Source organism: Xiphophorus couchianus, chromosome 2 (assembly GCF_001444195.1).
Source record: "Xiphophorus couchianus chromosome 2, X_couchianus-1.0, whole genome shotgun sequence".
NCBI lineage: Eukaryota > Metazoa > Chordata > Actinopteri > Cyprinodontiformes > Poeciliidae > Xiphophorus > Xiphophorus couchianus.
In genome coordinates, this window is record NC_040229.1 from 12,256,562 (window position 1) to 12,262,501 (window position 5,940).

Below are 5,940 nucleotides of genomic sequence, written 5' to 3' on the forward strand. Positions count from 1 at the left end.
TTTGTCTACATCCCAACCCCAAGCAGTTTTCAAAAGTGTAATGAGGAGTCAAGTGAGAATGGGAATTATCGTAATGATAACAAAGGTCTATGCATCATAGCTGGGGGCTATATTGTAGGGCATTACCATAAAGATGTGATGTGCTTGTATTGGAGGTTTTATTTTTCCTTTTTTTCTTTTTTTTTAAGAGAGAGCAGGCCAAAGCGATAATAACTATTAGTAGATGACAGTGCTTTGCTGGATTCCAGCTGTGGAGCCCAAATTTCCATACAGATAGAATGGCTCTGGGTGGATGATATGCGAGTGAGGGGGAAGGAGTCGGGCGACTCCATAGACTCGTTGGGGCGCACAAGTGCATCGCGCACGCTCATGGCCGTGATGAGGAAGTGGTAAATCTCAGTTCTGGACTGGTGTTCCCCGGTGATTTTCTAAGGGAGGGGGCAGCGGGAGGGTCTTGAACACCCAGTCAGTCTCTGCAAAGGAACTGTCTAGGGTGCTGAAACATAACACTGTTTCCCTCTGCAGACAGCTTTCAAAATCTGGAAGTGTAAAGAGCTTATATGTGTGTGAACAGCAAACCAGAGATTTCCATCAAGATCCAGCAAGTGAGGAAGTGTGCAACATACTTGTCATCACAGTGTCTAACAAATGAAGTGTTTTCGCATGGCAAACTTTAGAAATCACAAGTCCTAGAAATATAAGATGTAGTAAATGTAGATGGGAATGTGCTGTTTAAAATGTGCTGCAGAAAAACACACACACACACATTTTCCCAAAGATGTCTAACATTTATTCATCTATCTCAGATTATAAGAGTAGTCAGCAGAACTTTAACATCTTCTGGAGTTGACCATTCATTCAACCACGTTGGATTGAAACTGTAGAAATAATTGGTCATGTGATGTTTTAAGCTGAACTTGTTGGGATCTGGGGAAGGCTGGCTGGGGTTCTTTCCCACTTTTTCCACCAGGGGGCTTCCTGGAGGTTCCTGGAGGGGCGTGGTTTCGCGGCTGCACACCTGACACATATCTGACTCATTTGGAGGAGTATATCTGGATGGAGCTGCCGACACTCCAGTGCCAGAGTGTTAGCCAGTTATGGTTGCCCCTCCGTGACGCCTTGGCCGCCTGACCCGAGTTACTGGCTGGAAGGTTTTTCCACCCTGGATTCCTGTTCTTCCGCTTACCAGCCCACCTCCCTTCCCTGAGCCCCGGCCTCGCGGACCCACCAGTCCCAGATCTCCAGCCGAGCTTTCCCCTGTAAATCCTCAAGTAAGACCATAGCCGGGTTAGGGACTGAGGGCTCCCACGCCTCTGTACTCACCCTATTCTGTTCTCACTAGATCCCAGAGATCCAGCCCTTGCCAGAGAGAATAAGAGAGAGACCTCTCACCTTCACCTGTACATATCTGCACGTTGTTTTTCTAATAAATTTCCCTAACCTGATCTGCCTCCGGAGTGTGTTCTGCACATGTGGGTTCAGAGAATTGATCACACCATGACAGAACTATGATTTTTGTCAGTACTTTCCTCCAGTGCCCGGTATTTAATAAATTTTTGATGGCAGCGGGTAAAAATTTTGCTACCAGGCAATGGCTAAAAAATGAACCAGAATGGTTCAGAAAATACTGGTAGAAATTGTAAAACTATATTTAACATAACCACTTATGACAGTTGATACTGGATACTTGTCATTAATATGGAATGATGTATTTAAAAAATTAGGAAGTTGTTGAGAACAGAGTAGCTGTTACCCCTTCAAGTGTCATTGACAAAATGGCTTTTTAAAGAAAATGAAACTAAATCAACAAACAGCAACTCCTCATGCAACTTCAGAAAAAGTGGAAAACAAACCAGAAAGAAAAAATGGAACTGATGACCTGGGACCAAATCTATACCTCTTTGCTTTTGCAAAAAGACAAAACTTTTACTGATCTGTTTAGATGCCCTGAGCCTAATTTGCTCAATCTTTCTGTGATGTCTGTGCCATACCATACTCACGTATTATTATTATTATTATTATATTATTATCATTTTTGGTTGTATCTAAATATATTACTGACATTGTGTGAATGTATTTTTATCTGCATGTATAATTTGGACCTTGTATGGAGTAGAGAAAATCCCCTAAAGGTGAAAATTTCTTAATTCTTGTTTTTAAAAAGTATTAAAGTTAAGCATAAAGAAGGAACGACTTGAATGTATGTAAACTTCTGACCAACACTGTGCCGTGCTGCCATTTCTTTCTCACTGTCAGTGGGAGCTGCCGCTTTTGTATGAATGCAATTCCAAAAACTGTCAAGCTGCTTCATTAAGGGTCAAAATAGTAATTAGTTGCACAAAGTAATTAATTCAACCTGAGCGACAGCTTACGTCCCAGAAAGGACATGTAGACGTGAGGAATCAGGGTGGAGTGAGATCCATATGTGTGAAATTGTGATGAACAGTGTGTGTGAGTTAGGTTAATGACAGGAGGGGATGAGTTGCTGGAGAATGCAAGGCTGCGGTCTCTTGTGTTCATCTCAATGAGCTGGTGTAAATAAGTACACAAGCATCTGTAAACAATAGCTGCACAGGTTTTCTATCAAACAAACACAGATGTTTAAAAGTGGGCCCCAGAGATGCTCCTGAATCCTAGCTTCACTTCCTTTTTTTAAAATTTATTTATTTTTGTTAGTTGACACATGCTGTGTGCGTTTATGTAAGGGCAAAGCTCGCAGGAAGGAGACAAAAAGAGAGAGCAGAGAGCGTGAGGACACCAATCACCCTGTAATTATCCCCCTGGTGTGTAAACTGCCCAACTCTCTGTCCTTGATAGATTCACCTGACCCAATAACACAACACACAGCCACAACGGACTGCAGGCGGAATACAGACAACATCATAGATCAGCCGGGGATCAGCGGTGAGACAAAGACCTAACATCTGGGAGCTGGGGTAAAATTAAAGGACCAGAAAACAAACCAATTCTGTCGCAGCTTTATGCTAATAGACTGGAAGCTGCCTTTGGAAAAACTGAAGTAACACAGGACTCAATATGATTTGATATTAAAGAAACACCCGTCGGCATTGCAATCCTTCTTACTTGTTCTGGGTTCCTCTGCTGCTCACATCAGTCTGTTACCTTAGAGTGATGCATTAAGCCATTTAAATTAACAATGGAACAGCTTATTCTAATACTCCCGTCCCAAGGAGGGCCTTGGATGTTTGCTGGAGTGGGACATCAACCCCTACCTCTATCCTCAGGCGGGGTAGTGATGCATATCGCTTCTTCTAAATAGCCAAAACAATCTGGCCAGCCCTTTATCCAAAAGGCAAACATTCGCATTATGGTGCAGAGATGCTGAATAACACCACTGAGCCTGTCATTACTGGACACAAAGACATCATCTTCCCCGACATGAGTAAATACGCGTCGTATCCAGGGTGGAAGGACAGAGGCAAAGAAGCAGTAAATACACCAAAGTACTGTAAAGAAAATGACTTCTTTCTCCTATTTGAGGCAGCCAACCATCCACTTTAGTTTTTTTGTTTTTTTTTATGAATTTCAGCAGCGGCGAACATGACTACATTTGACATATAGATGTCTAAATCATTCATAGTGAGGCCATGGTCAGCTGAATACAAATGAGGATACAGTGGGTGCTCCGTCTGTCCCTGAGGGCTGCGCAGGAATAGATCTGAGAAAAGCACAGTTTGATTGATGCTGCCACACTCTGAATAATCATCGTATCAGAGGTCAAACCACTTCAGTGCCATGCATTATATCATTAATTACAGACATTAAAAGAAAACAATAGGACCATGTCCATATGTTTCAAGTGTGCTTATTCCTCTTCTCTTCCACCCACTGAGTCGTTTTACAATTACTGCAGCTCATCAACCTTAGAAATGCAGGAAAAAGAGGCACCCATAAGATCCTGAATGCATTCTCAGAACGTCGCACTAGGAATATGTGGTAGTAATTACACGTGATGAGAGAAGCACATTTGGTTCTCACAGTTACATATGCAATTAAAATATTATTCATTACCTCTTAAATAAAAGCCCAATCCTGAAATCCCATTAAATTTGGGATAATTGTGTGTGTTTAATTATAAGCTGTGGTGCAGTGAAAGAAAGGAAGGAGGGAAGTTTCGGAGAAAGTAACAGAATGCGCTGTGACCCAGATAGCAAGGGAGACATTTTGTTTTAAAAGTGACCTTGCTGTGAAACGTCAGCTCAGAATAGCTCAGAGTGCAACAGCCTCACTGCTTCTTCTGCTCTGGTTAAACCGAGTTGCACAGGGTTTGCAAATCCATTTATGACTACTGAAGAACCTTTTACTATCATGCTGCACTTCTTTAGTGTGGTATATCTTTGACAGTTTGAAGAGCTTTGAGCAGTCAGATGCTGACCTCGTTAAGTGGCAGCATCATCATTGAGGGTACAGAGGAAGCCATCAGATGTAAAGCAGGAGTAACAGCGCATTACCACAAATGACCTCTGCCATTTAAAAAAATGATATTCTCACATGATATAAATTGATAACTCTTGGCCTTTGTATTTTTGCTTGGCTGCTTTGTTCCACGTCGTCAATGTCTTAAAAGAAATGTTGGAAATCAAAGCTTAAGCCCAAATGTCACTTTAAAAGGGACCGTGATAATGTTGGCTGACCCATATTTGATGAGGAAACGTTGTTTTTAAAGTTTGATGTTTTCATTCTTTAAGTTTATTTATGTAGTACAAAATTAGAAGAAAACATCATATCAAGACACTTTGTCAGCCAAACAAGTTTAATTGAGGTCCATTTATATAGTGGTGCAACATGTCTTTGCTCTCATAAATTTCTTTAGATTTTGTCACCATCAAATATCTCAGCTCATTAAATACATATTATATCAAAGAAAGTAAGTACAAAAAGCAGCTGTTAAATGATAATTTCATATATCAAGGGAAAAAGGCTTTTCAAACCAAACTTGACATATGTGAAAATATCATTTGTGTTTATTTTTTCAGTTTACTACCTGACCTGTTAAATCAAGAAATCATTTGAACAGGAAACTGTCTGACAACAAGAAGCAAGCTTAGACCATTTATAAGAGCAAAACATAATATCCACAGCTTAAAAACTTCAAGAACAGAAGAAAAAAAAGTCATTGACATCTATTTGACATTTCTAAGGCATATTGACTCCAGTGAACCACAGATGGAAGAATTATTCACAAATGACACCAGGAGCAAATCAGCGACCAATCCAGACACAGAAGAACCCAGAACATCATTGTTTATGCTTTACCAACTGGAAAGAAACAACATTGAGAAAAGTCTCTGCTAATCAAAAAACACCAAGAAAATTCTGATTAACTACTATCTAGACTTAAGAGAAAAAAATGGAATCATAACAGCTCGTTTAAAACTAGCACAGCTATGCTAGTTTTTGTAAATCAAGTCAAGCAGACCGTTGCTGCGTTTCTATTAGACAGGCAGCCTATCATTAAGTGTTTATGGTTACTTTTGTGTGTCGTCATGTTTCCTATTATAGTTATTTACTATCTGATGATGCCTGTGTTATTGTTTTGCCAGCTGGTGTTTTGTCATTTTCTCCACTTACCTTCTTCAGGTGCCCTTCAGATCATCTCTTCCTTCACAGCTGTGGCCTGTTTGTTATCACTCAGCAGTTATGCTCCAGGTTTCTATTCACTCTGTTGACCTGTTACTAGCTGTCAAGCTAGTATGTCTCCAGATGCTCTTCTTTTGTGGTGCTTCCAGCTCATTTGTTATGAGTTCTTTGAATTTTCAGTAAAAGCTCTGGTTTACAACGATCCTGTCTGCATCATGCCTGCATTTGGGTCAACCTGGTAACATCAGTCTGATCATTTCCTAGTCTTTATGGGTTCTCTAGTGAGACATTATCCATACAAACATAGCAGATCTCTAGAGATTACATTTTGTTTGACTT

At 40.5% G+C, this 5,940-nt stretch overlaps 1 long non-coding RNA gene across 1 annotated transcript; it reads left to right on the plus strand.

Annotated features, from left to right (window-relative positions):
- The first annotated feature begins 918 nt into the window (after window positions 1-918).
- On the plus strand, window positions 919-1,445 carry LOC114149711 (uncharacterized). The gene is made up of 2 exons (XR_003596569.1): window positions 919-1,271; window positions 1,343-1,445. It is a non-coding gene; the product is annotated as an uncharacterized LOC114149711 (long non-coding RNA).
- The last annotated feature ends 4,495 nt before the right edge of the window (window positions 1,446-5,940 follow it).